Here is a 9,685-nt window from a genome sequence, read left to right as displayed (position 1 = left end):
CTGGCGCATCCGAGCCAAGCTAGCATGGTATCCACATGATTACGGTGCATTTTTTTCCACTGGATATTTGCTATGCTGAGCCGGAACCAAACCCTGGTAAGCTGGCCTCGCATGACATCACGATCGGCTACCCGAGTTCAGATCCCGGTCATGACAAACATCAGTGGCGAGTGACATCAGAACGGGTCCGAGGTGGCCCCCTTCATCAACCTGCGCTGACCAGGGTGGTGAAGTATGGTCGCTCACGTTCCATGCCCGGCCACGGCGTGCCGAGACCTTAAGCAGTGGATTGACAGAGGAATGTCCAAATGTAAGCCAGTGAGAGCCATATTGAGACCCGTTCCTTCGCAATTAAGTTTAGCCCATGGACTGTATCAAATTGAATACAGGCTTTAACACGGATATCTTGATATGGACTTTAATTCATGAAAATGCTATTGCTGTACGCCTTTTGGCGTCCTCTGGTCTTACACCGTTTGAGACGAGGCTCAAGAGAAAGCTGTCTCTGGTGTGGCCCAATCAGTTTCAAAGACAAGGCATATATTATCAGTGTGTTTTTTGTTTGAATTTTGACCACAAGTATGGTGGTTAATGCAGATATAATTCCTTGTAAAAGGTTTCAGTTTGGTTTTTAAGAACTTAACACCTGTTTTGTTGTTAGAAGGGGGAAAAACTTATTCTCACGCTATTGCATTCTTGAAATGCTCCTACCACATACTTTTGAGTAGAATAAAATTTACCCGATTTCAAACTATTCATGTGTGCTGTATATATACTGTATAGCACATTGTTCGTTGGAGCATAAATGCATTGTATTGTAATTGATCCAGCAGTGGACAGAGACTGTCCAAATTAGACCATTCAAATGCACGTGCACAGTCCTCTCATTTAACATTGGATGTCTGCATATTATATTCGTGTGTTATTGTTGTGTCACAAGATTTTCGTCTTTTGTCAATCCACTGCTGGATGAGTGCCCTCCCCACGCTGCGCTGGTCATGTAGCCATACTTCGCCACGCCGGTCCAGTGCCGGTTGATTGAAAGGCAAACTTCCATATAGGGCCAGCATATACGCGTGGCAGCTGATCGACAGCAGCGCATTGCATTGCCGCAATGATGTGTGATGGCCAGGGATGCGCGTGCAGAATGACGTGCGGCAGTTAATCAATAAATCAACGATGCAATTAATGGCCGACCAATCACAATGGCACAATCTCCGCAAAGATCCCTCCGCCAGTGTCATCTGGCTGCGGTACTGCGGCAAAAAAAAACATAGTGCCCCCTTGCGCCCAGCAGAAGCAGCCATCTGTACACGTGATGAAACTAATAATGGTTCCGTGGCGCATTTACACCTCTTGGTTTTTACGAATCACAGTCTCATTACTTGTTTTACATTGACCGTGATAACGGGGGGTCGTTAATCAATTAATTCACAGTCAGTAAATCCACTGCTGGATGAAGGACTCTCCACGCAAGTGTCGCTGGTCAGGGAGGTGGTGGTATTTGACCATACTTCACCACGCTGGTCAGTGCGGGTTGGTGAACGGGAGGGTGGTGGTGGTCAGGTCCGGTTCAGATATCGCTCGTCACCGATGGAAGCCGTGGCCGGGATTCGAACTCAGGTCTCCGGGTTCACGTCTTGATGCGCTAACCGCAGCGCCACCTCTCCCTGCACGTTGGTGTTCAGAGAGGGCCAAAGGGGAACACATCTGAGCGTTGGGCAACGTGCCGAGCAGCTTGCTGCTGCTGCATTCGCTGTGAACACCCCAGGGGCAGTGTGAAGTGGGATCACAGCAGGTGGAGGTGGCCAGCATTTAGTTAATCTGCGCAACAGGTACACGTATCGATCTATCGATCGGCTGGTTGGTTCGTCGATTGCCTAATTGCGATGGGGTGTGCTCTCAATGTGGATGACTGGGTCACAGCAAGTGGAGATGGAGGTGCCTGCGTTTGGCCAGGTGAGTGACTAAGGTGAGTGTGGGTGATGGAGGTGAGTTACATAACTGTGTGGGTAATTGATCTTGCGTCATCATCATCAGCTATGATATAATCCGCTGCGATATGAAGACCTCCCCCAAACTTTCGCCATGCCTCCGGACCCTGCGATGTAAATAACGCACCTAGTGTCTGTAATGCCAGCTGATTCCATCGCTCCGTCTCTTCTCGTTCGGCGGGCGACCTCTGGGGCGCTTGGCATCTGCGTAAAAGCCATAGGACTGTCGTCTCAGTGGTAGCTGCAATGCCTCTGTGTGATATAGCTGTACCGGTAAAGGCAAGGGATGGACTGATGTGGTACAGGATGTGAAGCTGATTGGAATTGCCGATGATCAGCGGTGTCAAGATCGGCCTCTCTGGAGGAGGCTCGTGAAGGACGCTACTGGGCAGTTGGAGGCAGTCGCCCTCCAACAACAACAACGGAGGGCAGAGGAGCGACGCTCACAACAACGAGCGGAGCGCCCGGAGGCTAAAACGTAGCAAGCTTGGCACAGATGGTGCATCTGTGAGTCAACTCAAACTGAAAAGTGTGCTTGGGCAGGGTAGGTGACTGGAAGGAACGCTGGCGGATTGCCAAGAATAAATACCGCGTGGTAGCCAAAATACTGAACGTGTCCGTCGAGGAACTGGAAAGATGAAACCATCTCGGGCGAAGGTATTTAGCGGATTATTTACAACGCAGGGTCGCGAGATGCTGGTGACATGGTGAGGGTTTTTTTTTTTTATCCCTGATGATGAGCTGGCGAGTAACTGCTGCTGCTGCTGATGATGATAGTGGTGGTGTTTTATGACGATGTTGATGTTGAGGGTTTTATGATAACGATATAATTTGGTACTAAAGTGAAATATATAATGACTGATTAATAGAATGAATAATGAGGATGAATTAACGGTGGTATTGGTGGGAAGTAACAATGCCGGATTCACGATGACAATACATCTTGGATTCATCAAACGTCGATGTCAATGGAGTGATGATGATGGAGTGATGAGAGTGTTGACATTGGTGCGTGATGATACAAAAACTATTTGGATACTACCTAACGGTGACATTGGAGGACTATGGTAATGACAGATTGTTTTTGATAGTGGTAGCATTGGTCACGGATGACGATTATACAATTTGGATGTATATAATTGTTATGATGATGATAGCATTAGTAAACTTATTTTTTGGGTGGCATGGTGGTGCTGTGGCAACGCTTGTGCCTCAGAGCAGGAGTGTCTTTCCGTGTGTAATTTGAATGTTCTCCCCATTGTATGTTCTGGTCCAATTCAACTTGGGTTTTCTTCCGGGCACTCAGATATCCTCCGAGTTCTCGGTTTTCTTTTCGTAAGCCAAGAAAAAGCCAAATTAACATACAACGTAACTGGAACTATATTGGCAAAACATCCCAATGATAAAATACTGGATCTGCAAATGACTAAATTGGGATTAGACGTGGCACTATAACTGCGAAAACTTAGCAAGACCCTCCTGGGTAAACCAGCTGAGTTAATAATAACTAGGATGGGGGACGATGATTGATTCTAACTCGGGACTAATAACTGCTGCCGACTCCACCAAATATACTTTGGCGCCTCTCGTCCTCAATCTTGCCGCACACAGTCCACTCAAAACCCGCTCACGCTCACCCACTCGTCGATATTTGGGGGATTATTCAAACAGACTAAGCAGCAGATTGACGCGTGTTCTGGCTAATCGCCCGATGAAGCCAGTCGTAATCATCAGCGAAACGTCGTAGCACTCGAATTGTAAATGGCTCGTGGCTTTTACTCTCCGACACACAACCGGTGTGCTGAAGTAAACACTACAAAACGTGCCAATTTGTGTGAACACACGAATTGGCACGTTTTGTTTAAGCGACGAACCTTACTAATTGGATGTGTCGGGTGGTGGCGGGTTTAACGAAACACATTTACGCAATCTAACTCCTCCCCCCAAAAAACCCACATTGATTCATATCATCGACCAAGCAGCAGCAGCAGCATCAGCACGACTCTCCAGACCCCGAGACCACGTGGCGCCGACTATCGGCGTGCGTGCGTTACGGCAACAACCCAGCCGAGAATAACTCTCGGGGCGGGGTGCCCCTTGCCGAACACGTGGGGGCCCTCCTCCTCCCTCCCTCGCCCTCTCTTTCACAGCACGGGAAACATAAAACACCGGTCAGAGTCCACACAAGTGGAACGGAGACGAGACACGAACGCCTGAGCCCTCACCTCGCCACCCGGGGCGTATCACAAACGCAGCGGGCGTCTCGCAGCGCTTGGGGAAGCGCGTTTTGTTTGTTTGGATCGCGAAAGCGTTGAGAATAAAATAATAAAATACAAGCAACGACTCCGGCGGGACTCGAACCCGCAACCTTTGAATGTCTGCCTTCCAAACCTAGAAGTCCAATGCGCTATCCATTGCGCCACGGAGCCGTATGGTCTCACGACCGCGGCCGGTGTCTATTTGTGCTCGGACTGGCGGATTGCGTAATCGCGGGCATTGTGGAGTTAAAGAGTCGATGTAGTAAACAAGACAGGGGGGGGAGGGGGGGCAGCTCAGTGACACTGCGCTAGGGATTGTAAAGTCGAGGCCTCCTGGGGGGACACGTCATCGCCCCCCCCCCCCCTGATTCTTTCACTTCTTCACCCAATAAACGTGGAAGGTTGAGACGCTTTGATGGGATGGGCGGCAATTGTTAGGGGAACGGCGTGGGACGTGGTAGGGGAGAGCACCTCCGCCGAGGAGATGGAGCGATCAAATGAGCGCGTGTTTGTTGGATCGTGCGAGATGGGGAAGGCCTTCATCCAGCAGTGGATTGACAAAGGGCTAGAGAGTTATTGAAGTGCAGTGTACGTCTTCTTGGTTCTTTCGGTAAAGTCACGTAGAAGGGAAGTAATAAAATAATAAAAATAAAACATAATAAAAATAATTCTCACGACGTTTCGGCCACAACGCAAGCAGCCGTCCTCTGGTGAAGACCAGGTCTGCCGGGGAGACAGCGTCTGAATGTGTACGTGTCTAACAAGTAAACCTATACCGCATAAGGTACAACGTGCGAATCGAAATAAGCGATTCGTCCACTGCCGATTGGATGCATGTAACACGGGAATTAAGAATCGATGTATCGATCTATCGATGCACAGCTAAGGAACACGTGGCCACCACGTGAGATGAGCGCGCCGCGGTGACGGGATGTTAGCGACCTCGCCTGGTATGCAGGAGGTCGTGGGTTCAATTCTCTACCCTGACGCCTGCTGCTGTAGATTTGGAGTTTGCGTGTCTCTCTCTCTCTCCCCGTGGTCGCGTGGATTTTTTTCTGCGGGTCCACCGGTTTTCCCCTCCACATTTAGAATCAACATCACGCGTTGAGAGTATTTGGCTGCTATACAGTTCCACATGATGATGATAAGCAACTTCGTTGGGCCATCATTTGTGATAGCTAAGCCCTAGCTTGGTTCAAGTTCATTTATTTGGTATAGCCCTGTGAGTCATTCGGCTCTTGAATTGGATGCAACCGCAACAAACAAAAACATGAACAAGAAAACAATAGTAAAAAAGAAAATTGTAGTCTTTGGTTTAGAGATTGTGATGTCTTTTGTTTCGAGAACGCACGCAAGTTAGAGACACCATCATCAATCACATTGACTCCATAATACAAGAGTTTTTTTTGGGGTTAGATCGCGTAAATACATAAATGTGTCGTTAAACCCGCCACCACCCGACACAGCCAACTAGTGAGGGTTGTCACCTAAACAGAACGTTGCCAATTCGTCACTGGTACAGCACTAGTGTATAGTGTAGTGTATAGTAGTGTATTGTATAGTGTAGTATACTAGTACAGCACTAGTGTGTGGTGTATAGTGTAGTGTATAGTGTAGTATACTAGTACAGCACACCGGTGATTTGTAATGCGGCAATTACAAATCACGGCGCGTGTGTCGCTCTTAAAATAATTACATAAAAATTGTTTGACATTTTTCATGAAGTACCGTAGACGTCTTCACAGAAAATCTGCCTCTTCTTGCTGTTATAGTTGTCGAGCCCTGGTCATCATGGTCGATGGTGGTGGTGGTTATGGACGCGTGTTTGTTTCAGTGCAAGGTGTCAGGTGGTGTCTTCTCGGTCTCGGCGTGTGCCGGCAGGAGGCGCACTGAGCGCGGTGCTCGCCGAAGCGATGGAGAACCCCGTGAGCGAGCCGGCGTCTCGACCACGGTCGTTATTGACGGCAGGTTCTGGATCAAAGTGACGGGACGAACAAGAGGCGAGAACGGGTGGAAGAGCTGACGTTGGTGATGAGAAATCAAAGCTGTCGACCCAGATGGTTTACCCCGTATTCCTGTTGCAGGGAAATTGAGTTTTCAGGTCCATACGTCGCCACAGCCGTTTTAATAGGGCAACAACAACAACAAAATAAGTTACCTGGAGTATGGAAGGCGAGGACATGAAATGAAGGGGTCTACAAACATTACATTGGTGACATACTGAGATAGTAACAGGCACGCGCTTATTGCCCGCGCTTCATCCAGTTACTGAGGGGTTGCGCAATCAGAGGGGAGGCTGAGCTCGTCGCTGCCTCACCTCTCGTCTCTTCCTGTATTTGCAGCGGAGCTTCGCAAATTTGGCGATTTTGACTATAAAAATGATTGGAATCGTACAGAAATGACATTTATAACACAGATCAGTGGGAAAATCTTTATATTTATTTGATTTGATTATTCTTTTTTTTTACTTTTTGTAACAGCTATTTTCATTGGAGTATGACAGATGAGGCTCTGCCTCCCCTGACCTCACGCCCCTGCTTTGTAGGATGAACGTTGGCATTTATAAGGTCTGAATTGGTCTGTAATAAGGTAGGGCACTGATAAGGGGTTGTCAGGTATGTAGTGGTGAGTGTAATAGTGGTGAGTGTAATAGTGGTGAGTGTACTAGTGCTACTCCTGAAAATGGGTTGACAGGGATGAGAAATCAACGTAGCAGCGTGCCTGACGAAGAGCGTTTTTAATCAGAAACATTTCATGATTTAACTTTATAATGTAAATGAGTTTATTTCGTATCACTAAATGAATGTTGAAGGGTGTGTTGTTACTCAACGGTTTACATTAAGTAACTATTCATACGGCAATGTGCAAACTTTGTATTTAATAATTTGATGCAAACGTCACGTATCTAAATTAGTTGCATGAAGTCGACATTGTGTGTGTTGTGTTATTACATCATTGGGCAGTAAATTGCCTTCAACCTGTGTTTACTCTGCACAATTCAAAGTTCACCCACTCCGTGCCGTGCACGCGATGTTTCCCAGGTCACAGAGCGCACCGTCTTCCTCTGCATGTCGCCGCCGTTTCTCCACACACCGTCTTGAGATGTGGTCGCCCTTTATAAATACTACATCGAAATTGCGCCGCGTCTCTTTACTCGGCCATCAGTCATTACTCTGTGCTTCTGTCAGGCAATAAAGTCTTTCTTATGGGCATCACAGTGACTTGTTTTGTCTGTCCAGTCTGTGCCGCCACTTGCCAGTTTCTAATAAATCCCAGGTACTCGCCAAACTGCCAATGCGGCGATGAGGTTCAAAGCATCCGGGGTGATCGGGCTTCTACTAGTGCAGCTCCCAAGCGTCGGAACGCTTTGCCTTTGCTAATAAGACGATCAGAATCGTTAGATCTGTTTGAGATGTCTTGAAAACTGACCTCTTTCAACTGACCCATTTGCCCTGCAGGTTCTGTTTATTTCCTGCTTTCCATACACAGAGGCGCATTGTGATCTACAGATGAAATCCACCACTTTACAGAAGAAAATTATTTGAGCACTGCATGCGTACCCTGGTAGAACCAGTGGACAACTCCACACTGCTACCAGCCCGGGATGCCGTGGAATGGCGTACAACATTAAACGGACAATCGTATCCACGTTGCTTTCTTTGTTCAAACGCCAAACAAAATAAGAACAACACCCCATAACCCTTATTGAAGTCAACGAGACGCCACTTACTTTTACTTTCAAATAAAGTCATCGACACAAGGGCATCATTGTTTGCTGCTAATACTTTTACAGAGCGAGCGGTGGCAGAGTGATCAGGGCATTGCACTATTAACCTGACCTCAAGTGAGTTTCATTCCTGGTCACGGGTAAACACCAGTGATATCTGAACCGGTCCTGAGAATCCACTTCACCAACCAGCAATGGCCAGCGTGGTCTAAGTCTGGTCAAACAGCCTCCATGGTCCATGTGCAACACGGTGTGGCAAGGCCTTCATCCAGCAGTGGGCTCACAAACATTTTAACACTGTACAGTACTCAAAGAATAAAATAACTCATGAGAAAATATGTAATTTTAGTCAATGTTAAAATATGTTTTTCACGCAGTCTTTCAATTTCACATCTATGTGGATTAGTGCTTAATGAACTGTTTGGAAAATGTGAATATAATTGGATGCCCTGTTAATCGCATCGTGCTGAAATGCCAAGTTCCGTTATTAACTTTATACTGCTTGGTTTAATTTCAATTCAGACCCTTTGTCAATCCACTGCTATTCCAGCAGCCTGTTTTTTTATACTATCAACATTTTACCAATACCAGTCACAGGAGCGTCTGTATAAGCAGGCTGCCTCTGGATCGGTTTTAACACTGCTGGGTCTCAGTCGGACTTTGGAAGAAAAAACACGTCCTGCAATAGTGAATTTTCTGCTGAGATTGTTATTAATGAAGTCCCCCTTTGTCAGACACGTGGCAGGGAAGCTCATTGTCCATTAGCACCGGGACATAAGATAAAGGTGTTTGCTTTTTTTGTGCACAGATAATGCAAATTGAGTCTGCCCCACTGCTCCCACGCAAAGTGCGTGCCCTGAAATTCAAGATTATATTCAGGGACTCATCGACTTATCAACGTTAGACTTAGAAACTTTAAGAGATACGAACAAACCTGTCCGTATGTCCAGTTGCCTGTTCGGACCGAGTCATAAGTTCAACTGCCGCGCAATAGATGGCGTTGGTGGCACCTACATCTGCAGAACGTGAAGAACCAGTGACATCTACATCTGGAGGAGTTCATACAACTTTTAAAACCATTCCCCGTGTTTATTGTACATGCCATACAACATGTTTGGAATCGACAGGAGTAAAGTTGGATTTCGAAAAAATCGACTTACGAGCACACCTCTGGGAAGATAACTTGTTCGTAAGTACAGGAGTTCCTGTATATATGTACTTGACCTGTTTTCAATTCCCACGAGTTCCATTAATTCAAACTCGAGTACTTTGTGTAATATATCGGACACACATGTGCATCGTACTCCCCGAAAACCTATCCTGCTTTGAAACAGGATGGAAGTGTTATTCATCGTTTATGTTGCGTCAAAGTCATTTCATTTAGGACACGGAGAATGAGAATTGTGTGTAAATAAGCTACATGTGACACGTTTCATCCAACCACAGTTAGAATCGGCACGGTACTGTAAAAACATTGTGTAAATTGCAGCACACGGTGCACTAAGTGTAAATAAAAAGATAAATCATTCTACTTTGGAAAACGCTTATTTGATGGAATACATATGTAGCCATGTAAGCCGAGTTATCCATCCTGCTTTTCATTGGAACCCTGGTAATATACAATAACTGTGTGCATATCTTACATACCATCACCCGATTTAGTCTTTATCGATTTCCTTCAGATAATGATGCACTATATAATGATA

General features: G+C 46.5%; 1 non-coding gene across 1 annotated transcript; it reads right to left on the bottom strand.

Annotated features, from left to right (window-relative positions):
* Nucleotides 1–4,334: 4,334 nt before the first annotated feature.
* TRNAR-UCU (transfer RNA arginine (anticodon UCU)) lies at nucleotides 4,335–4,423 on the bottom strand. Its single transcript is given in 2 exon segments — nucleotides 4,335–4,370; nucleotides 4,387–4,423. It is a non-coding gene; the product is annotated as a tRNA-Arg (tRNA).
* Between the last annotated feature and the right edge of the window lie 5,262 nt (nucleotides 4,424–9,685).

This window comes from Lethenteron reissneri, chromosome 12 (genome assembly GCF_015708825.2).
Source record: "Lethenteron reissneri isolate LAM-NWPU_2019-01 chromosome 12, ASM1570882v1, whole genome shotgun sequence".
NCBI lineage: Eukaryota > Metazoa > Chordata > Hyperoartia > Petromyzontiformes > Petromyzontidae > Lethenteron > Lethenteron reissneri.
Note: the sequence above shows the minus strand (reverse complement) of the source record. Positions and strands in the feature narration are given on the sequence as shown.